Source organism: Podarcis bocagei (assembly GCF_964188305.1).
Source record: "Podarcis bocagei genome assembly, chromosome: 1".
Classification (NCBI taxonomy): Eukaryota; Metazoa; Chordata; class Lepidosauria; order Squamata; family Lacertidae; genus Podarcis; species Podarcis bocagei.
The window spans coordinates 87,794,308-87,819,301 of NC_138125.1; the positions used below are offsets into that span (position 1 = coordinate 87,794,308).

General features: G+C 47.8%; 1 protein-coding gene across 2 annotated transcripts in view; it reads right to left on the minus strand.

The window, feature by feature from the left end:
• Positions 1-24,994, minus strand: part of ASIC4 (acid sensing ion channel subunit family member 4) — a 232,915-nt gene that overhangs the window by 206,926 nt on the left and 995 nt on the right. The gene's annotated exons all lie outside the window — the stretch shown is intronic.

Here is a 24,994-nt window from a genome sequence, read left to right on the forward strand (position 1 = left end):
AATCCCTGGATAATGCAACAACATAACTCCAATATACAACTGTGTGCTATCCAAGTATGGACACACTGAAGCACATTGTCTGGGCAGGGTTGTGGGGTTTTTTTGCATGTCAATGTTTTGCTGGGTGCCATCAACCACTGTATCCCCTACTCCATTTACTTGTCGTCTGAGCTCAACCCATCCACGAAAGGATGCAGCTTGCCTATTTCCACCAGTTGTTGCTTAAGGCATGTTCACAGAAATCTTTTTTTAATTTTTTAAAACAACTGTTTTGTGTGGAATTGCTCTTGCACTAAACAGCTGTATTAAATCCAAAACTAAAATTGGCCCTTGCAGGTACATAAGGAGGTTAAGGCAAGGAAAAAGAAAAACACACCTCCAAATTCCTCTCCCCCAAATCACTCTCTTCATCCTGCCTTGCCATGTGTGCTTATGTGTGAAACATACTGTTTATGTTCTTCTCCAAGCTGAACTGTGGCTTTCTGTGCTGGTGGGGGGAATCTGAAGATTGGAGGTGCCCATGCCTTCCAACTGCCCAGCCGTTCTTCACACTGTTGAGATGGTCCTCAATGAGGTGCTGGCTTTCCACTTAGCAGTACCAAGCATGATGCAAAAATAGGTTTTGTGTAGATCCAGCAGATTTGTCTACTGTGAAACATGTGTGGAACTTTGGTGAAAGCTCAGTACTGCACTAATCTAGGGACAAAACATTTTTTAAAAATAAAGTCTGTGTGCAGAGGTTAACAAGTATACCTATTTGCATGCCCACAATGGATCTCAGGTTTCTGGGCCTTCTGGAAAGCTGGGAAGTAGTAACTGAAGGGAAGGGGCAACAATACACAACAGGAATGCATTCCATCAAGCACCACCCAATTGTGTGGATGGGAAACTTCAAGATAGTTTTAAATGTGCTCGTGTCTTAACAAAAGTGTACAAAAGCACATGTTTTCATGATAAGGAAGGTGATGGGGAAATGTGCTGGAAAGGGCAGGATAATACTTGTTTTGACACAAAGCCATCTAGCCTCCCTGCAAACAAATCAAAATGAATGCTCATTAAATAGTCAACATCGCTGAATCTCCCTGCAAACAAATCAAGACTAATGCTCAATAACCAGGTCATCTGGAAGCTCCATGGGAAAGCAGAAGTGTCGGCCAAAGACGGCATTGTTACATTGCAGTTGTCTGTGTAACCATCTCTGTCTCCTTTTAGCTCACTTGTTTCTACTTTGAATCCAAAACATTTCATCGATATACTTAGATTTTTAGTTTTACCACAACTCCCGGATGTTCAATAGAAGCGTTGATCATTGGCAGATTAAAGAGCAGCAGAACCAGCAATGCCTTTTTGATATTCAGTGCTCTTGCAACCTGGACTTTGAGGGAGGATGTTTATTGGATGGGAGAGGGAGGAACAGAGGGAAGAACTGAAGGGTGTCACACACTATTTTTGATAACACAAAATTCTGAAGCGCCCTGCCTCCTTTCCCCTTATCGTTTTTGGGAGTAGTGAAGTCCTGCAGCCTCCCCTCCTCCCAGTTGTTGGATCCCAGGCTGCCTGCATAGCGATAATTAAATTATAATATTTATGAGGATTTTACATCTCCTGCCAGATGGAACTGCGACCAACAGCAAGAGGTGGAGTCTCCTCTCCCTCCAGCCCCTCACCCCACCTGATCACTGCCTGCCATACCCCATTCATAGGAAGGAGGGAGAAAACCCAGGAGCAGGCAGAAGGCAGGCTGCAGCAAGGAACACAGGTCACCCAGCAGCTCACTGTGTGCCGTTCCTATTTTTTGGCAAGCAAGCTACCAGTGGTGAATGGTTCCCATTAGGGCAGACGGAATGAAGTGTGTGTCATTGAATTCCACCCCACCCATTTCAAGCACTCTTATACCACTTTGTATACTGTAGCTCTGTGAGGAGTCCCCTAACAACTCTCAGGGAATTCAGATTTTATTTTATTTTTGGAGGGGGGAGGAACAAATGCAGTAAGGAAGTTGAGTCAGCGGGAAACCAAATTGGTCACCAGACCCCCCCCACCTCCCCTCAAAACAAACCAGTTATACTAAGCCTGAAAGTGGACCTTGAGCTATCAGAGTACAAAATGTATTATGGAAAGGTGGTGGCGGAAGGTTTGGTGGTTATCCAAGATGAAAAGCCTGGGTCCACTGTCTCTTTTCCAGGGCAGAACTATGTAGTCCCAGTGCCCATCGTTAAGGCAGAATAGCAACATTAGGAGAAAAGTTCACTCCTGGGTGACAAGCTGTTCAGACACATAATGCTTTTCCTGTATGACCTCATTTGAGTGACTTCAGAGAGATGATGATTTGGATTTACCTGCCTAGTTACCATTGTGGCATCTGGAGTGTCAACAGTGACATCTGGAGTGTCGGCTACGTGCTGCGTCTGACATGGGAAGGTTGCTTCTGCTTGGAATTCTTTGTTATGAAAAGTGTACTGTAGGTGGTTATTGTAAAGGTGGGTTTGTGGCTCTGACATCTGTCTCCACTACCCCCTCACATCCCCAGAAAGGGAGCATGTGACCTGATACCTTCTCAACTGGGTAGCTGACACTATTTTCTGATACTGGTATACTATTTGTTTTCTTCCTTTTGGACACCTTGCCTGCACACTAACTCCAGACACAAAGTCATTAGAAATCCAGGAACCACTGCCCCGTGAACCCATGAGAATTCGAGCTACTTCATCATCCACAGTTTACTTTGATGTGTATATGAAAGAGCACTACATCTCCTGTCAGGCTCTCCACTCCCATGGTGCGGTGAGAAAGGGCCTTTCCAGTCTCCTTTTCTGGCATCTGGTTAGGAGGAGAACCTAGAGGTGCACATTCAGGGCCCTGATTCTGGGCTATATTCCAAACCCTAGGCCCTTGCTATTCAAGTGGGAGAATAATACATCCCAAGAAGAAAAGGCTGCAGAACCTTCTTATCTATCCCTTGGTTTTACTTTACAGGGGAGGGCTGTAGCTCAGTGCTAAAGCATCTGCTTTCCAGGAAGGGCTGAAACTGCTGCCAGTCACTATCTGGAAACAGTGCTGAGCTGTATGGATCATTGGTCTGACTTACTATAAGGCAGCTTCCTATGTTCCTGTGTACTTTTGAACCAGAGTTCCTCTTTCTGTGGTTGTTCCCAAGTACGACACCAAAGCACGTTTCTCATTTCCTGCCAATGTAACACAAATATAATACTCACACTGGCAAAAATATGTTGTCTTGTCAAAAATTGCTGCTTGTACCCAGCATTGACACACATGCACACAAATAGTGCACCGGAAGCTCAAAGGAACTGCGAGTGTTGGCTGCAAAGATGCCCTGGAGCTGTGCAAAAGGAAGTCTAGATGGCTCAGAGGAAAGCAGCCTGCTGGGGATCAAAAGCACTGATTAGTGCTGTGAGAGCCTTCATAACCTCCTTCTGTGGCACTGCAGGCTGTTGATCAGGTCATGACATTGGCCCAGATCAATAAGGTTATGCTCTGGAAAAAGCACCAGACACAGCCTGTGAGGTAGTAATAAGAACACAAGAGCCCTGGTGGATCAGGTCAAAGGCCCATCAAGTCCAGCATCCAGTTCTTACAGAAGCAAATCAGATGTCCACGGGAAGTCCGAAAGCAGGACCTGAGTGCAATAGCCCTCTGCCCACTTGCAATTGCCAGAAGGTGGTATTCAGAGACATATTGCCTCCAGCGATGGAGGCAGAGCATATTCATCATGGCTAATAGCCACCAATAACCTTAATCCCCCAATGGTAGGAATGGATGAGCATTGCCACCCAAGGCTTTCTGGCAGGAAGATATGAGGATACATAATGCTGGCTTCTCTTAGGGTGAAGATGGACATAATGTGATGTGATCCTGAGGGTCAAGGTGAATCCTAGCTGTGGTATAATTCCAGCACCACAACTTGCCTTACACATCTGCACACCAGAAAGAGAAATCCTGGCTCAGCTATGAGTCTTGCCTGTCCACTTAAAAACATTTTTTACGTATTCATCCCTAGATTTTATATACACACAGATCCTTCTCTGGATCCAAGATTAGATTTGCTAAGATAAGTTGGTGCTGACACAGGTACTATCCAATAGGAGTTCTGCTTTTCATACTGAAACACTGCAGAACTGTCCCCCCTCTCTCCCCAGAGTTCACCCCAAGACAGAAGAAAGGTATATTTTTCTCTGATGGCAGTGACACCACTTTCAGACTGCCCCCACTGCTCTTTATAAAGCCGTGTCTGTCCTCCCCTGTCCTAGTGGCAGTTTAGATGAAGAGTAGTAGAAGGAGAAGCTCTCTCTTCGATAGATCTCAGTGTATGAGAGAGGTCACTGTGTGGTGCAGGAGGGAGTTTCCTGTTTTCTCCAAACAGAAGGATGTGCCAGTCCAGTCACTCCCCTCCTGCCAAAAAATCCACCTCCCCCTGGAGCCACTAGGGAAGCAGTCCCCAGCTCTGCCTCAGTTCTTGCTATCGATTCTTTCATTTCCGGCTTTATTATCTTTACGCCGCACCAGAGAAAGCTTTAAATAATTCACCAACGTGAACCCGACACAGATGTTCCCGGAGGCAGCTGGATGTGGAGACCAGGCTGTGTCTGAGCTGCTGAGATAGCAGCTTCCCTGGGGCCGGCTGACGAAGCTGGGGCTGTTCCAGTGTGTGTCTGTTGGGCGGGGGGTTGTGGGACGACAGATCTCAGCAGGGAAGAAAAGTGGAGTTTGGAGCTGCACAAAATCATTGGTTGCAAATCCAGGGTGGGGTGCCAAAGCAGAAGTCCTAGAATCCTTCCTTGGCTGTTTCAGCGCTGCTCCCTTAGCTCTTCCAACAGCCCTTAGTGCTAATACAACACACACACCCCATCCAAACTCCCCTGTTCCCTCTCAAACTAATGAGCCAGCTATACATTCAGGGCAAACCTGTTGACTGGATGGATGAATGGAACATTTGCTCTGGAATAATGGGGCTCAATGTTGCTGACAGTAAGATGGAAGGCTGGGAGTTGGCAGTGAGTAAAGGAAAGGAAGAAGGAAAGAGAGTGAGATACAGAAACGTGTTCTGGTGGGAAGCAGTGGGAGGTTCTGTATGTCCTGGGAAAGGAGGCTAAGGAGAGGTAGCCTTCAGATCTAGGCGAGATGTACGCATGTAGATCCAGCCCATGGGTCCAGACTTAAAGCTGCGCCCATACAGACTACACTCAGCTCTCTTGAATGCTCCCAACATCAAACACAAGCTTTTCCTTACCCTGTGGTGCCAACCATGAGTCCTGCAATGACTAATCAATCAAAAGGTAAAGAGAGACATTTGTCTTGAGTGCTAAGTGGGAAAGAGAGTAGTGGAGAGATGGTGCTGTTTTTGAAGAGACCCTTGGTATCCAAGGATCAAGGGATTTGGAGCAAGAAGCACGAGCCTTGGCTGGTGGAGAAGCAAAAGAAGAGGTCTCAAAATAGTGCTCCCAGCAGTCAGGTTTCCACACCACAAGTGCCCTGTGCCTTGCAGAGTAAGCACTGTGCTCTAAGGGTGCCACATAGGCACCAGTCCTGGTTCCATCACCTAAAAGTGTTCTGTCAGCTGACACCAAGGGCCAATCCCTGTCCACCAGGCCCCACAAAGGCCGATTATCAGAAGTTGCTCCTCGAGTCTGAATATCTTGTTTCACAAGATAAATGCTCACCTGGCTAAGTTTCTGCTCCCTTCCCTTATGCTGTTTTGGATCCTAGTCCCTGTGCTGACTAAATCAGCTGCCTCTGGCCATTTAGACCTATGGCACTTGCCTCTGAAATATGACCCTTGTCATATTTTGTGCTGCCAGCCTCCAGACCTTCCACTGCTGCCTTTGGAACCTGACCTCTTGCCCTTCTTGGATTATGTTACCTGCTTTTCTGGGCCCTTTGACTGCCATTACTGGGACTTGACTCATGCCTGCCCAGGACCAACCTGCTTCCTTCTGGCACCTTGCACTAATGGTCAGTATCTCCATAGGCCCTGAAATGGAATCACTCGAGGTTCCAATAACTACTAGCTCCTGAAAGGAGATGTAAACATAGGAGCTAGGAAAGTGAGAAGGGTGGGTGGGTATGCGTGCTCAGGGCACGTTCTGGATCAGGAGGGAAAAAGGAGGGTTTTTATAGACTCACACCCCTCCCAAATACTCAGGGCTATTGAACTGTAAGTTCCTTCTCAGGTCTCCTGATGCTGCCCAATCCAAACACGCAACTTCCCTGCTCCCAGCCCAGGGCTTCCCCCTCCTCTCCCAGCTTGGCTGATGATGCTCCTTGTCCCTGAAATGCACCCTTCCGCCCCCACCACTTCAGCCTCAAGTATTTCCTGTGTCAAAATAGATTTATTCCCAGACAAAGCACCATTCGCCTGGTGCTTGCTCTGGCTGTAAATACAGATCAATAATTTAAGGGGGTAAAAACTATTAATAGAACAGGGGGAGGGAAAAAAACATGTTCACCGGAGAGATGGGGAAGTCACAGCCAAGGTCACCTTGGAACATGATCAGTGGTGTGTGATGAGGGGAAGAATTGGGGGTTGCTCTGTAGGTATCAAGGAAAAGGTTCAACCCTATAGAATGAGAGTGGGTTCAGTGAATGGCCAGGCACTTTGTAGGTCATCCACAGACCAAAGAGCTTCCGTTGTCTTGGGTTGTTGGGTTATCTGTTGTCCCTAATCGAGATGTGAGTATGCTCTGTCTAGGCTCTGTGGTTTGGGCCTGAGAGCTGTGCCTGAGTGGTGGCAGCACAGCAGACAAAACCTTATGGCTCCATCCATTTCCATGTTAGCCAATACAGAAGGCAACATTCTGGAGGCTGGAGCTTGTGAGGGTTCCATTGTAGGCAGAGCTAGGAATTCCACACTACTAGAAAGGGCCTTCTGGGTGAGACAGTTGCTTTCAGACTTTCAACACAGAAAGAACCCTTTGCATAGGGCCCGCCTGCTGAAGTATCATTGAGAAGCACTCTATACTGCAAAGGATCCTGGGAGATGTTCTAGCCTGGTACATACACTTAATTTGCCCGGAGTGCTGGGCCTGGCGAGACTTACTGGGACTCGCTGTCCCCTCAACTGACTGAAAATGTGTTCTAGAAATCACCCACATTTCCTTGCAGCTGCGCATGGCAGGGGGAAGATGGTGGTGGTGGGCCACCTGTTCTGTGAGGCCACTTGTCTGCCATTACTATTTTGTTCATGGAAGACGTCCTGATAAACTTGCATGGAGCACAGTTTGAAAAGTGCTAAGAAAAGAGCAGAAGAAAGCGAAGAGAAAGGCATTTGCACCATGGGAAACAGCAGCATCCCTCACCTAAAAGGACAGCAACCCCCAGAGGCATAGTCAGTGCCGAATGGAGAAGGGTACGTTCCAAGCCAGCTGTTTGTGATAACACCATTTTTGGGCAGCGGTGCTGGTAGTCAAGCAGTCGCTGGCATGGAACATGTTAGCGTAAATAATAAGTTGGCTGTGTTATGAGCCTGGGGAGTGGGTTATTGATGGTCTGGCAGTGCTGCTGTAATGACAGGCCACACTCCCCTCGCAGCAATCCCTGCAATTATAAATGTGATCGCTCAGTGCATTCTCTGCCTGCCATGCCAACCCCCTTGTCAGCATACAAGCCACAAGCAATGGCCTCCCCCTACAGTGCCCCCACTGCCGCCCTCAGGAAACAGAGCTAATTCCCAAGTAAATGCGATTAGGAGAGAATGCCAGACATATACGTCTCTTAGCCACGGCCTTTTATATTTCCAGCCCTGTACGAGGCGGCCTCTGGGACTGTCCACTCACTTGTTGGCAGCAGCCACAGCAAATGGGCCAGTGGCTCCTTGTCGTTGGTTAACATGTCAGAAGAAGGAGCCAGCTCTGCTCCAGGCACAGGGCCCAACAAAGAGTCTGGCCGCAGGACAACACTGGGGTTAGTGTCTTGGCCTCTATCTAAAAGTATTGGTGCCCTTGCTGCTGATGTGTCTTGCTCTGCTGGAGGAAGGTGGACAGGACAATTGTTTCCTTTGTTCAGTTAGAATTGCCCTGGTGAGACTGTGGGAGCAAATTCTACAACTTAACTTTGTGCTGTGTGAAGAAGTCCTTCCATTTGTCCAGACTCTCCCAACATCAAGATGGCCCCAAGTTCCAGCATTATGCGAGAGGGAGAAAAACGTCTCCCTATCCCCTTTCCCCATGCCATGCATAATTTTGTACATCTCTATCATGCACCCCTTACTCGTCTCCCCCCCCCCCGAGGGAAGAACCCAAACTATCTAAACTCTGCCTCACCTGCCTCTTTGCGCAGAATGTGAGTGACAGGAAGGTGACCCACAGAGCCCCACAAGAGCCTCAGCTGACAGCGGATCAAAGTGGGCCTTTGTGCTCTAGCCTCTAGCGTCTGTCAGGACAGCTATATTTGGGAACAGTGTCCGGCAGGAGCTCTGCATAGCAACTTCTTCCTGCTGTGGCTAAAGCTGAAGGGGGAAAGCCCTGCTCCTTTTCCCCTCCCCTCCCCACACGCAGCTCTGGTTGCCAGGAGCCTGCCAATGGCAGGGGGGTGGGGGGAAAGAAAGAAAGCTTCTGGGAAAACTCAGGAAAGAGAACATTAATGGTGCAGGAGTGGATGGGTGCCAGAATACTGTGCAGCCAGCTGTGTTCCTGGGGTGGCATGAAGGATGGGGGTAATTCTACTGAGCTGCCAGCTGGTGGGGAGCTGAGGGGTGTTGCCTGGGGGGTGGGGAAGAGAAGCAACACAGAGGAGAACATCTTGTAGAGCTATGGTTCTTGGGAGGCTCTGAGCCGCTTTCCCTGCTGAATGCATGCCAGTGATATTGCAGATGATAGAACTTTCATGGTGAACATGATAAGTAATAGTGATAATAATCTATGATTACTATTGTTATTACTGTTATTACACTGATAGCCCACCTTTCCTCCAAGGAGCTCAAGGTAGCATACATGGTTCTCCCTCTCCCCATTTTCTCCTCACAACAATCCTCTGAGGTAGGCTAGGTTGAGAGACAGGGACTGGCCCAATGTAACCAAGTTAGCTTCATGTCCAAATGGGGATTTGAACTCTGGTCTCCCATGCTCTAGTTTCAACACTCTGACCACTACACCATATTCATTAGTGTTCAAAATGCCACGTCTGCATTATCTGGATGACCCTTATAAGAGCTTTGCAAAGTGGGTTAGTTTTATTTATTTGTTGTATTCATTCATACATTATACCATGCCCTTAAACCCAAAGGAGCCAAGGATGGAAGACAGAGCCGTGATGAAACTTTTTTTTAAAAAAAATAATTAATCTAAAAACAGTTTTAAAACATTTTAAACAGTTCAACAACAGTAACTCAACCAGTGATCTCAAGGTTGCAAAATAAACCCAAAAAACCCACACACAGTGTCTTTCAGTGTTGAGTAAACAAGGAATGTTTTAAAATTTATCCTGAAAGTCAACAATGAGAAAAACAGGTGCACTTCAACAGGGAGAGTATTCCACAAATGGGGAGCCACCACTGAAAAGGCAGTCCCCAGTGGGGGCACCACTGATGAGGCCTCACTTGCCTCGCAATCATAGAGTCTGAGATGGTTGATATTGGGGAAGGTGCTCTTTTAGGTGCTTGAGTTCCAAGCCATTTAGGGCTTTATATGCTAGCACTATGCGGGTGGCGCTGTGGTCTAAACCACTGAACCTTGGGCTTGCCAATCAAAAGGTCAGCGGTTCGTATCCCCGCAACAGGGTGAGCTCCTGTTGCTCAATCCCAGCTCCTGCCAACCTACCAGTTCGAAAGCACGCCAAAAAGTGCAAGTAGATTAATAGGTACCTCTCCGGCGGGAAGGTAAACGGCGTTTCTGTGTGCTGCTCTGGTGTCAGTGTTCCGTTGCACCAGAAGTGGCTCAGTCATGCTGGCCACATGACTCAGAAAAACTGTCTGTGGAGTAGACAAACGCTGGCTCCCTTGGCCTGTAAAGCGAGATGAGCGCTGCAACCCCAGAGTCGTTTGCAACTGGACTTAACTGTCAGAGGTCCCTTTACCTTTACCTTTATGCTAGTATTAATGCCTTGAATTTAGCCCAGTAGTTCACAAGCAGCCAGTGCAGCATTTTCAAGCCAGGCCCCAACTACACTGCCCCACTTACCAGACCAGCAGTTGAATTCTGTGCCAGTTGCAGCCTCCCAATTGTTTTCAAGGGCATGGAAAAGTGCGGCCAGGCTATGCTGACCCATAAATGGCTATAGCTGGCAAATCAGCCTAAGTTGGGCATAAGAACACCTAGCCACAGGAATCATGTGGGATTCTAGTGACAAGCTGGACTCCAGGAGTACTCCCAAGCTATGAATCTGTTCTTTCAAAGGGAGTGCAACCCCTGCCAGGACAGATCGCACACCTAATTCCCAAACACAGGAACCACCCACCCACAGTACTTCGATCATATCAGGATGCAGCCTTACTGTATTAGCCCCCATCCAGTTCATCACTGCCTCCAGACTCTGGTCCACAGCCTCTCTCGATTAAGAAGGAATATGTCATCAGCATATTGATGCCACTATGCTCCAGATTCCTGGACAACAGTTCTCAGCTGTTTTTAACGTCCAAGCTAAATGGCATAGGACACAGAATGGACCCTTGTGGGACCTCACAGCTCTAAAGCCATGAAACCAAACAATAATCTCAAAGTACTACTTTTTGGTGGCGATCCTGTGGATAGGATAAAAATCATCCTAATACAGAACCTACAACTCCCACTTCCCTAGGTTGCTTCAGGAGAGCACCATGGTCAATGGTGTAAAAAGCCAAGGAGGGATCAAGGAGAACTACTAGAGTCACACTTGCCTGTCTTTCTCCTGATAGAGTTCATCAATCAGAATGGCCAAAGCTGTTTCAGTGCCAAAACTGAGGCTGAGACCAGACTGGAGTGGATCTAAATAACCTAGATGCATTTTCCTATTACATGTGGAGAATGCAAACTGGGACAGCACTTTTCAGCAAGTAATTATGTGGTGGGTTTATGGCAGACACAAGATTTCAACCAGAGGATTCTGACTCATAACATTAGTTTCTTTGCCACTACATAAACTGGCAGGGAACATCTATTGTACCTACACACATAGTCCAATATCACATACAGAGAGAGGAAGTTTCAATGAGTGAAACAGCTCTGAAGACTTGAGGAGCAGGTGCTAGTAATGAATTATTGCTGCTCTTCTGTGATATAGAAGCCTGATCTATCCTACCCTGTGATGACACTGGTGTAAAAATCCATCGCTACCTCATCATCTTCCAGCAAGGTAGAGAGCCAGCAAGTGCCACAGCTGGCACAGTAGGTAGGGAAGCATGACAGCATTCAAAAGTCAAGCTCCAACACTTCATACTGCACCCAAGAGATGGCCCAGCATCCTGGACTATGCTAAAAAGCAAAGGGGCCAAATCTCTTTTACCTGCTTAAGCTGAGATGCTAACCACAACCTCTCCACAAGGATGGGTATATGGCCCAAGTCATCCATGCCTTCAGAACTTCTCAGATCGATTACTGAAATGCCCTCTCTGTGGGACTCTCTTTTAAGATGGTTTGGAAATTGCAGCTGGTACAAAAAACTGCTGCCTGGCTAGCTACCAGGGAGAATATGTTACTTCAGTGCTGATGAGATTGCACTGGCTAGCAGTTTCCAGGTAAGAGTCAAGATGCTAGTCTTAATCTTTAAATGCCTCCATACTCAGCGTCAGTCAAGAAGCAATTCCTTATATGCGACTTGCTCCTCCTCCTTGATCTCTCATTGGCATTTGATACCATTGACTATGATATCCCCCTGGACTGGCTCTGGGGAATGGGAACTGGGGACACTGTGTTACTGTGGTTGCAGTCCTGCTTTCAGGACCAAATCCAGAGAGTAGTATTGGGAGAGTGCCTTTTGGCCCCCTGGTGGCTACGTTATGGGGTGTCACAGGGGACTATCGTATCTCCACTGCTACAGTGAGGGGGGAAAGTATTTGATCCTCTGCTAAATTTGCCCGTTTGCCCTCTGACGAAGAAATGACCAGTCCATAATTTTAATGGTAGGTTTATTTGTAGCTGTGAGAGACAGAATAACAACAGGAAAACCCCCAGAAACCCAGAAGACAAAAGTCAGAGATTGATATATATGTAGCAGCACTGTAAATGTGAGGTTCCTTCCAGGGGAGGCCCTTGGGCTCTGATGTTCTTTCGCTTTAGAAAATCCCTATTTCAGCAAGCTTTCCCGCAGGCCGGATGTGTTTATTTACAGTATGCTGCAGGTCACTGAGATGTGTTTATTGGTCGTTTTAATGGAATGTTGGTATTTAATCACAGAATCACAGAATCATAGAATCATTCTTCTTCTTCTTCTTCTTCTTCTTCTTCTTCTTCTTCTTCTCCTCCTCCTCCTCCTCCTCATCCACCATGAGTTTTCTTTTGGGCATTAAAGTCGGGCATACACCTATATCCAATGCATATAGCTAACAAATAGATTAGCTAGCACCACTAAAGGAGATGAGATTCAGAACCTTGGACAGTACCAGAAGAACAAAACAAGGCCAGCACCAAGGCCAGCACCCGTGTCTTCACTTTAGGTTTGGAAGCCCCAGAAATCACCATTATGCAGCTCCAAACAATGAAAGAGGTGCCTCCCTCCAATCTAAGACTGATGCAAGGGATGTATTCTGGAGAATAGATACATCTCACATGGAAGCCTTGCTTCGTGCTGCATGCAGGCCTTGTCCTACCTTTCTCAGCACTTGAGTGTGTCATATTCTGTACGCAGTCCCAATAAATCACTGATGCTATGATGGATTGGTGACGGGAATGCCACTTATAGTCCTCCAGTGACCAAATGAGCATGGGTGCCCATTGCTAACCTTTTGATTTCATTTAAAATAAAATAACAAAGAACTTGGCTTCATTGGGGTCAAAACAGAAAAAGGAGTATATACACAGTATATATCTCCAAATCAACACAGTGCCCTCCAGCGACATTAGCCATATGCTACAGAATGATAAAGCTATATGCTTAAGCCTTAAGCTATATGCTTAAGGAATGAAAAAAGTTGGATATAACAAAAGAAAAAGGTTGACCCAATAAGGGGTGTATCCAAAAATTACATTTATTAGGACCAACTAAAAATGTCACAAAGTAGTCATCCAAAACTTGTCACCCACCTATTCTTACAGTGGCAGAGTGGGTGGAATAATACTGTCTCCAAGACTGAATTACAGAATGTATTACAATGCATTGCTCATGAGCATCCTAAAATAGTTACAAGGATACTTAGCCACATCCTGGAGGTGTCATTACCATTGCACCCTGCTATCAGAGGAGCAGTTTCTGTGTTCACTGTGGGTGGGTGGTGGCCAGAAGACCAACACTGCCCCTAATATTTGGCACTTTAATGCCTAGGCATGGTGAGCGAAGTCTTGATAGGTTCAAAACCATTCTGCTTCTGACAGGAGACTACATTTTCACGGACAGAAATTAACAAAAAAGCCCTTGTGTTCCTCCAGTTTTCAGGACAGATGTGGAAGGACAGACCCTGAAGCTGAGGCTCCAATACTTTGGCCACCTCATGAGAAGAGAAGACTCCCTGGAAAAGACCCTGATTTTGGGAAAGATTGAGGGCACAAGGAGAAGGGGACGACAGAGGACGAGATGGTTGGACAGTGTTTTCGAAGCTACCAGTATGAGTTTGACCAAACTGCAGGAGGCAGTGGAAGACAGGAGTGCCTGGTGTGCTCTGGTCCATGGGGTCGCGAAGGGTCGGACACAACTAAACGACTAAACAACAACAACAAGTTTTCAGGTTCAGTTCACATTGTTGCAGCATTGCACAAAGCAGGGGGTTAAGGTGGGTGGAACTGAGGCTTGATCCAATCTCACAGCAACTACCCAACACTTTCCCCCTCACCCATCCACACATACACCCACCCACTGCTGTTATCCTCCAAACCTTCAGCCACCCATGATCTGGGGAGGCTCTGTACCCTCCTAGAAAAAGTGACTCTTTCTCCCAGGGATCAGCAATGGTCAAGGAAGTGACTCCCCTGGCAGAGCTGTCAGGCATGCCCCAGTGAATATAGGGACAGTCAGCTTTGGTTCTGGCTCATTACTAGGAGATTAGTCCCTGATCCCAAGTGGCCTGGCCCAGGGGACAGGTATTCTGGGAAGCAGGAAAGGTTAATTTCAGGGAGATTAGGCTTGTGCCTCAGTGGGACGTGAAATTGAGGTAAATCTGTTCATCTGAATGAAAGGAACAGCTGCAGCACGCAGCAGGGGGAGCAGCTAAAAATAGCCTGGTATTTACCTGTCAGAGCCTGGACATGCTCTGGAGAAAGCACCGTGGCATGTTGGGAGCATGTCAGTGCCAAATGCCTGCACTCTGAGGAACGGGATGGGGCCACAAACTGCTCTCAAGCAAGTCCCTCCCACTCCTCACCATTTTGGGGCTTCAGAATGTATGGAAGAAGGGGAATGGTGCCTGTGTGTTCTGAAACCAGCCAGCTCATTGCCAAGATTTCTTCACACCACCCAGACTCCTAGCTGAGTCTGAGTTGGTATCACGGAGTTGGTTGGTGCTGATGGGAACTGTGGTCCAAAACAGCTGAGGATCATCAAGTTAAAGAAGGCTGTTCTATGCCAATGTATAAGCAACCACCCCCAGCTTGATGCTCGCCAGGTGATTTGGACAGCAGCACCATTGACCTGACTAAGCTACCTATGCTCCTATGTTGCTAAGCAAGGCGAAAGGGGCCGGTTGTGGCACAGATAAATGGGCATGCATTTGCTAACTGCCACCACTGAGCAATGCCTGAGCAGTGCCTGAGTGAAGATGCATAAATGTTGTGACACTTATGCTCACACAACAGGAATTCATAGCTCTGTGCCTAGCAGCTGAAGTACAGTGGTGCCTCGCAAGACGAAAATAATCCGTTCTGCGAGTCTCTTCGTCTAGCGGTTTTTTCGTCTTGCGAAGCAACCCTATTAGCGGCTTAGCGCTATTAGCAGTTTAGCGGTTTAGCGGCTATTAAAGGCTTAGCGGCTTAGAAAAAGGGGGGGAAGCGAAAAAAATCGCAAGACTTGCAAGACGTTTTCGTCTTGCGAAGCAAGCCCATAGGGAAATTCGTCTTGCGAAGCGCATCGAAAAACGGAAAACCCTTTCGTCTAGCGGGTTTTTCGTCTTGCGAGGCATTCGTCTTGCGGGGCACCACTGTACTGATGTTTTTCCCCACACAGGCCTTTGGACAGATGCAGCCCTTGCAGTGAAAAAATTTGAACTTCCTCCAGTAGTGTATAGCACACACCCTTCACACTATCAGAAATGGGTGAGCAACCTGTTAACTTCCCCTCCCTTAAATTATTTTTCTATGAAAACTGCTGGGGCGGGGGGGGGGGAGAGACATCACTGAGTCATTCCTCTCTCCCACCTTCCTCTCCCCAGAGCTTTATGATTGTTGTAATCAACTGCATGGAGCTGGAGACAATGCTGATGGCATGAGTTGGCCTTGGGAATGGGCTGCTATTTGGACCATGCTGGCACCATTAGGGCTGTGTGGAAGGCAGGCTCTGTCAAGGTGATGAGCCTGCGATTGCTTGAATCACAGCTCACTGCGATACCTCTTAAGTGGTTCTTAATAAGATTGTGTTCGGATTTCAGGGGATTTGTGAGTGCCACCCAGCTCCTTTCTGTTCATTTGCTGTGTACTGGAGGGAGGAGAGGAGCAATCTCTGGGTCAGCAATGGCTTAGAGGCCTCATTCGCCCACCAAGCTTGTTAGGCAGAGTGGACTTGAATAAACATGAAGGAAATTTGTTGTGGAACACTTCAGTCTTCCTGGACATTCTGCAAGAGCCTTGAAAGTCACTAATTCAACAGAAAGGATTCCAGCAGTAAAGCAGTAGGCATTTGTTTGTTGATTTGATACTATCAGACCTTAGCTCAGTAAAGATGGGGTTGACCAACCCATTACAGGAAGCAAGGCTGCATATACACCATACATTTAAAGCTCACCCACCCACCCTGAATCCTGGGGAATGTAGTTTGTTAAGGGTGCTGGGAATTGTAGCTCTGTGAAGGGTAAAGTACAGTTCCCAGGATTATCAGGCTGGGGTGGGGGTTGCTTTAAATGTATGGTGTGTATGCAAACTGATTGTACTCCTTAAGGTGTTTCTGCTCTCTCCTGTCCACTGTCTCTGGCTCTTTCCACCTTTGGCCCTGCTTCTGCCCATCACTCGAATGCAAAGCCCTAACAGGCTGACCCTGAGGGGAAGAAGCCCTCAACAGATAGAAAAGCTCTCCACACTTGCAGTACGCCATTCACCTCATTATGCCAGTTGGGAGTGGGGCACACCTACTTATTCTAATTCTTTTCACTCTGTTTGTGGATCCCATTTTGGGTTTGCTCTGAAGAGACAACCCCCCTCAAACACTGCTGGGCCTTCCAGCTTCAGTCTGTAATGTCATTGTCCCAACGCATCTGTCTGGACCCACATATATATGTGGAGAGAGAGAGAGAGAGAGAGAGAGAGAGAGAGAGAGAGAGAGAGATGAAAACTGTCCACTGTAGGTAGTGCTTCACGAAGCTGCTGAAATGGGCTCCGGCCTACCAAAGCCTCTGACACAATAAATTTGTTAGCTTTTAAGGTATCACAAATACAAAAACACAGGTGCCCTTGTTGCTTTTATGAAGGACATAAAGCATGTCACCACTCTCCAAGGTACCTAACTGTCACCAACCTGAGATAAAGCCCTTCCTCAAAGAGCCCCCTTCAATCAGCCCTCCCGCTTGCCTTGCTATCACCTCCACCACCCTAACTAGGGACTGCGTTTACGACTGTGAGGCCCAAGTGGCTGGGGATTTGCTTCCCATTCAACACCAGCTGAACCAAACCGGCAAAGAGTTTTGTGCCCTCTTAAAGGATAGCAGATTTATTGTGGCATAAGCCTTCACTTTTTTCAGCTTAAGTTTTACACAGAGCAATGTCACAGACTGTAGACTGGATTATGTGGAATCATGCCTCTGAACTGTCAACAGGAGGGAATGTTTTTCAGGATCATGTGGGCCAAGATATATGGACCCCTGTTTCTACATGGCCAAGGCTCCACAAAGTTGACCAGTTTACCTCAACTACCCAGCCATTAGCCACACACACAACCCATCATGTCCTCCACACTTCTCTGCACAGCAGACCCTTGCCACATCAGACCTTCTTTGTCTGCTAGCCAGAAGTATACAGGCCGGGGACATGAGGAATGTCCCACACAGACATTCTCTAGGAAGTTGCTCCAAAGACACTACAAGCACAATGTCCCAGAGGGATCTATTTTAGCAAATTGCATTCAGTGTGGCAGGTTTCCTATGCTGTGTGGCAATCACCTTTATTTTGACCCGTGGTACCAGAGCACCTCAGCGGGATAAATCATATTACTTACATTCTTTCCTCCCTCTTCAGGTGCAGGCACTGACATAGGTCTCCATTGCAAAGGCCTTCCATGCTTCTACCCTCCTCTGGTCTAACCCTGCAATACCCACCAGCCTTGCCATATTCCACCTTCCCTTAGTGAAATGGTCTCTCTCTCTCTCTCTCTCTCTCTCTCTCTCTCTCTCTCTCTGTGTGTGTGTGTGTGTGTGTGTGTGTGTGTGAGAGAGAGAGAGAGAGAGAGAGAGAGAGAGAGAGAGAGAGACAGGGCCATTCCTTTCTCCCAGGTGCCAGCTTTATTCACCGGAAACATTCCCATCAGCATCCATTGATCACTAGCTTTATGGCTCATAATCCTCGCCCCATTGACTCTGGAAAGGCAGGCAGAGGAGGGGGCAGGATGTGGGACTCCTTTCTCGGTTATTACGCACTTTGAGCAGGGGCCCTTCCTCCTTTTTCCTCCTGCCCTGGTAGCTTCTCTGGGAAGCCCGTGGTGAAGGGAAGAGGGTCACTTTCCTAGCAGCCTGACAGGTGCCTGGTTGTGTGGCAAAGGGGGCAGGAGAGGGGCTGACATGAAAATACACCATTCCTGGCAGCAAGATGTATAAGCAAGTGTTTCTTTCCACAGGCACTGGAAGTTCATAAGGACACTTTCATGTTCATCCCCCCCCCCAATTTCCACCTTCTGATGTGTGTCCCACCAAGTCAGACTTGGCAACAACAGACTGGCAGTGCCCTTTTCTTTCATATTTGGCAGTAGCACCATCAAGCTGGCAAGTTCTCTGCGGCTCCATCCCGGAAATGTTCCTGGACTAATGCTGTGAGAAAGGCAGCACCCGCATGCGTGAATATGGATGTGGCATCAACAGGTTTGCGACGTGCTGAGGGGTTCCATCTGGGTCAGTGCTGAAGTGGCAACATGGGGTATGCTGTGCGTCAGGGGTCTGATGGCACTGTTCCCTTTTGTGCCAGGACTCAGAGTCAGTGCCAGCTGAATCATGCCTGTCAGCCTGAGCACACCAGATTCCTTGTAGCTAAGCCCTTAGGAAAACATTCATAGGCGCCGACTCCATGGGGCTTGAGGGGGCCCGAGCCCCCTCAAAAATTCGTTTGGGGGGGCTCAGCCCCCCCAATAATCTCGGGCGGCGGTGGGCGCGTCCGCGGCTTTTATAGGGCGCCCGGCGCGCACCAGCTCGATAACGGGCACCGGCGCGGCGGGGGGCGCCGGGCCGGGGGAGGGGGGCGGCCGGCCTGTCTCCTTGGCAACCCCATTGAGCAGCGCCGGCTCCCCCGGGAGGGCCATCCCCCCGCGCCGCCGATCGCCAACACCGCCGACGCTGTGGCTGCCCGAGCCCGAGCCCGACCCCGAGCCCGACCCGGAGCCCGAGCCCAAGCCCGTCAGTCAGGAAGGAAGGAAGGAAGGAGAAATGAGGAGGGAGACGAGGGAGGAAAATTGCGCGCAGGGTGAAGAAAGGAGAAGGGCGAACGAGACGAGCTTCCAACCCAAAAAAGGGCTGGAAGACTGGGAGGATGCAGGATCGGGAAAGAAAGCGACGCCTTCCCCGCCCGCGACGTCGCCCGCTTGTCATTGGCAGCGCAGCGGGCGCCCAGAGGGGCTGGGCACCGGCGCAGGGCCGCTCCGCAGCCGCGGAGGACAGCTGCGCGGCTAGCAAGGTGTGCCGCGTAGAGCGCGGCCCTTGTGTGGCCCGGTGGCCAGGCAAGCTCGGGCGGGGACCCCCATGCGAATCTAAGACGGGAGAAGAGGGCAGAGCAAAGGGGGTCCCTTCCCCAACCTCCGGCTCTGGGACTTCCCTGCGCCCCAGAAAAGCGAAAGGATTTTCTCTCTTTTTTTATATATATAAATATTTTATTAAGTTTTCAAATACAAAGTTAGAAACATACACTGAAGAAAAAAGTAAAAGAACAAGAAAAAGAAAAAAGAAAAAGAAGAAAAGAAAACCAACCATTCAACACATTTTTTATATAACTAACTGGACTTCCTCGCATCTCCCTTACCCTGCATTCTTTATAATAAAGATATCAGCAAATTATTACCTTGTTTCGTACTTTTCAAATACTATACCTCTAAATTTAACATACTTTTCATCAGTTACTTATATCTTAAATTAAACATAGTATTACCTTAGATTTTGACCTTTTCTTACTTAAAATATAATTTCCTGTTTCCCAAATCTAATTGCTGAAGCTATAGTTTCCGAATCGTGTAAATTTTTAACATTCATACAACTTATATTGTTTTTGTAAATAGTCCTTAAATTTTTTCCAGTCCTCTTCCGTTGTTTCTTCTCCCAAATCTCGGATTCTGCCAGTCATTTCAGCCAGTTCCATATAGTCCATCAATTGCGTCTGCCACTCTTCCAGTGTGGGCAAATCTTGTGTCTTCCAATATTTTGCGATAAGTATTCTTGCTGCTGTAGTTGCATACATAAAGAAAGTTCTATCCTTCTTTAACACTTTCTGGCCAACAATGCCCAAGAGGAAGGCCTCTGGTTTCTTGGGAAAGGTATACTTAAATACCTTTTTTAACTCATTATAGATCATTTCCCAGAAGGTCTTCACTTTTGGACAAGTCCACCAGAGGTGAAAGAATGTCCCTTCAGCCTCCTTACATTTCCAACATTTATTATCAGACAGGTGATATATTTTTGCAAGCTTGACTGGGGTCATGTACCACCTATAAATCATTTTCATAATATTTTCCTTCAAGGCATTACATGCCGTGAATTTCATTCCGGTGGTCCATAACCTTTCCCAGTCCTCAAACATGATGTTATACCCAATATCCTGAGCCCATTTTATCATGGCTGATTTGACTGTCTCATCCTGAGTGATTTTCTCTTCAACCTGCCCTCCATCCTCTTGCAGAAAACTCTTTGCCTGCCCTGCCCGTATCTCGTTTTTGCTTTTTAATTCCACACACGCACCCTTCGGACTTCGTGGCAATCGGGCGCGCGGGTGCGTTTCCTAAGAGAGTGAGGACCCCCGCCTCCTCCCCACCTGCTCCCTCGCCAGCCAGCCAGCCGCGCGCCCTAGCCGGAGAGCCCCGGCCATCCCCGTCGCGCAATCGGCTGGATCTCCCTTCAGCAGGCCGTGCTCACAACTCGGCCCAGGGACCCCCAGCAGCGGATCTCCGGCTCAGCTGAAGAATCCGGCAACAAGCCCCCTCCTCCCCAATCGCTCCGCTGAAATACGCTCCAAAACCCCCCAGATAGGCCGCCGGCCGCCAAGTCTAGTGGCGCCCTGAGCGAGGGTCTCTCCCCAACACCGCCACCTCGAACTGCGTTCTCCCGGCTACCCGAGCGAACCAGCGGCAGGACCCCGGTATGGGCCCCCCCAATATTTTTTATAAGTCGGCGCCCCTGAAAACATTATAGCTAGTGATGTTATCCCGGGGTCCTCCTGGCTTAAAGACCAATTGTTTTTCAGAGGATGATTCCTGCCTTAGATGCTGATCGCCCAAAATAATTGCTGATCGCCCCTTACACACACCACAGCCTTTGCTTTGCCTCTGAAGCGCTGGGATGTGATGAGCGCCAGCCGGCTGACACCTGTGCACTGTACCACACGGCAGCCTCACTTTGTTCTCATTATCGCAATGAGTGGAGCCGTCACAGTGAATTAAGGCTCTTCCTGTGCATAGCTCCGAGCCACTGAACACACAGCAGCCACCAGCCACAAGGGCTCTGAGTTTTGGCTCACAGCAGCCGCTGTCTCCACTGCCCAGCAGCGAGTCTTGCCATATGTCTTTCCCAGAACCTGGGAAACAGGGCTCTCATGCATACACACTGCGCACACCCACACCCCACCCCATGATCTGTGTGATGAAGGAAAGCCAGAGCTGGGGGCATTCTTAAAGGTGCAAGATCCTGGACTTGATGACCCTAGATCACGGCCCCAAGGAAAGCTCACAGTCATCGCAGCTTTGCCGCGAAGCCTGAGGAGCAAGAGCTCCCTTCACAGAGAAAAGTGACCAAAGATTCCATTCCAGCTTAACCCTTCAAACCCAGCTTAAACCCATATCTGAATGAGATCCAAATTTCGATATGAATGGGTCAGTATATAGAAAAAACAGCCCTAAATTCAGGCAAAGTGTAGAATGGACTGCAGGGGAGAGGAGATAACATGCCTGTGCTGTTTAGGGGTAAAAAAAATCCCCATGCAGTTGAAAGTGCTGTACCAGCCCCAAATTAGCCCTTTAAGAGATAAGCTGGGGGGGAGAGGGGGAGGGAAGAGAAGAGAAGAGAAGATTTCTGCCTGCCCTCACTGCTGAATTACTTTGCAGAGTTAGCACACAGCTTGAAAGCTGTCTGTGTATTGAATCCTTGCTGGCAGAGCAGGCTTACTTTAGTTGCAATCACACACTTAGAGACAGTTGGTATGGAAAATAAGAAAGCTTAGGTTTATTACAGGATATGCATACTAGAATAGAAAAGAGTTATTAGTTACAGCTAAGTTTGAGATGCAATGGAGTCTTGCTTGGTCCTTACACTCAGCAGAGATACATCGCAAGATGACCTCTCTCCAAAAAAGTCAGAGAGAAAAGAGTAAGAGAGGCAGGAAGCAAGTGCTGCAACCTGAGAATATCAGTCTAGCATCAAGGAAAGGTCAGCATAGAGATAAAAGGACAGTAAGGCAATTTAGGAATCTCAGAGAATCCCTTTTCTTCCTGCTTCAATCCCATGCAAATCCCTCAACAAGCTAAGTTGCATCCTAACATTTCCAACACTTAGTTGGCCACATTGATATGCACCCATGTCACCAGGCCCTCCTAAGCTCTGCCAGCTCCCTGCCATTTGCCAAGTGTTCAAGCCCCTGATTTGTAGCTCACAAAGTTACCCTGAAGAAGAAGAACCACTGCACTCTGATGTCTAGAAAAGAGGCAACTCGGATGTACCATTTAAAGACACGTTCACACAAAACAGTCACAACCACACCTTAGCCCAACTGCCCCCAGTGTCAGGATAGACGATGTTCCATTCTATATGCAGATAGAATATGCAGAACCACATCCTATACCTGCCCTTAAGAATGTCTCTTACCCTTCTGTACTTTGCAAGAAGGATATAAGCAGATAGTCGAACTTTAGGGTTGTGTGTGTGTTCCCTTGCTGAGAACAGCCATGCACAGCCAAGGCACAGTGTGGAGCTTTTTAAAAGCCCTTTTGCAAACAGCCCCATGTTGTTCTTTAAAACTGTAGAGGCTGCCTTCCTCTACTTCCTCCCTCCCCCTGCCCAGCTGTTCCACCTTCTGACAGCCCTGGATTGACCTGGGTGGGCTGGCCCAGGGCAATCTGGTGCTATCTCAATCTGACCCAGCCGGTATCCACATCCAACTCAAAAACTGCATATATGAGTGGTCAACTTGCTGTGGAAGTTTGCATATCATATTGTGTAATATAAAAGTACATTTCCCTGACTCGGATTGATCTCAGCCACTTTTCAGAAGAATCTGGCTGTGAACAGAGTGGATTGGTTGGCTCTGTGATGTCACAAACCCACTGCCCCTCCTCCCTGAAACAGCTTTGAAACTCTCTTTAAAATTGATTTTTCCTTAGAAACAAACAAACAAACAGCAAACCGACAAAAAATTGTTTCCCTGACTAAATGTTCATGCTGTGCTTTAAAGAAAAAAAGTAGAACATTCACCTGAAGACTGGGGGTTAGCACAAGACAGACATCAGAGGCTTTCATTTGATTAGCTAAGCACATCTACTAACTATGTTGTAACGGGGGGGGGGGTGAACCCATTTTAAAGGTGTATCTATATACACCAAACCCAAAATGAAGGGGTGTGCAATAGAAATGGCCAAGGAGGCTATGCCACAATCCATACCAGTGGTGCCTAACTGACCTGGAGTGCTGATTGGCAGGAAGCTGGGAAGGGGGCTGGCGGATGCTGGCGGAGATTTGCACCTTCCAAAGCATTCTTGATTTTGCAAGCAGAGATAATGAAACGGCTGTTTTGCAGCAGGCTGTGGCTGCCTGCAGGGCCAGATCAAGTCCTTCACACACACACACACACACACACACACACACAGAGAGAGAGAGAGAGAGAGAGAGAGAGAGAGAGAGAGAACACTTAATTCCATTTTAAGGGGGGGGGGAGAGTCTCATCCAAATGGGAAGGAAGATAGCAGGAGGCAGACACCTATCATTTATCCAAAGGAACACAGACACATCCTTGCTCCAGTGTCAACACTAAGGGATAAAACACAGGTGGCAATGATGAGCTCCCAGGGCCAACCCAGGCAGAAGAGGCGGACAAGGCAAGGAGATCCATCACACCCAGGACTACTTCCTTGGGCTTCTTGCCCTTCTTTCTGGAGCGGGTGGCTCAGCAATAATAATATTGCTTGAATAATATTGCCTTTTTCCTGCCACTTTGGCTGGTAAGCAGTAAACTACAGTGCCCAGAATTCTTTGAGGGGTGAAACGTAGTTTGCATTTGTTTTTAAGGCATAGGGTGTACACAGCCGTAGTCTACTGTCCAAAAGTAAGTCATATGTATTGTTCTGCCCGTTTTTTTACTCTGGCCCTTTGCATCACCAGCAAATCATACCCCTAAATGTGGCCATTAAGCTGAAAAAAGGTTTCCCACCCCTTGTCTTAGTAGCTGGAAGGCTGATGCTAGGGCATGAAGCACAGTATCCCCTTCCCTAGATCTCTTGCGAAGTCATGGAGCTGAAGATTCTCAGTTTTAGGATCCCAAATGAGTTTGAACCCTTTCCAGATTTAGTTAATAATAATAATGTAATAATAAGAATTTATTATTTATACCCCACCCATCTGGCTGGGTTTCCCCAGTGACTCTGGGTGGCTCCCAACAGAATATTAAAAACACTAATTGTTTCGCTAGGATGAAAGGAAGTGGTTCCCCACAATCTGTGGGCCCAAACTCTGAAAAAAGACTTTGCTCACAGTGTATAGCCTGGAGTATCTAAGCATGCCATGAAGTTTCTTCCCACATCAACACACAGGACCCTTGGCTCATCCCAGCCAAAGCAGTCTATTCTTCCCACTACTGCAAAGCCCATTACTGAAAACCAAACACAAACCCCACTCCCTGCCGCTCTGCTGTTATTGCCTATCACTGTGAACAGAACCAGGATCCAAGAATGTTCCGATTCATTGTCATACTAGAACAACTCTTCACACACCCCTACCCAAAGAATGACTTGCAGCATCAAATATTGTTTCCCAGTGAGATGAGAAAAGTAATGCAGGTTCTCTCTAAGCCCAGGGTCAGGGACACCGATGAGATGTAGAAATCTGAGGTTTTGAAGCCTTTTCTGAGAGAAATCCTAAACAGCAATATCTATGTAGCCAAAAGGAGATGGAGGCAGAAGTGATCTGCATGATTACCCCCTGGCACTGGAAGAACACTTTAAAGATACAACCTCAGAGTGACTAGAGTCTGGCATGTTTCATTAGCTAGCGATTATAGGGAAATGTGCCTGATCCCCGCAATGGCCACAGGCTACAGAGAACACAAACAAGGGTTAACAAGAGAACAGAGAACTTAGTTCCGGTTTGTGAGAGGAGCACTGGCCTAGGAGA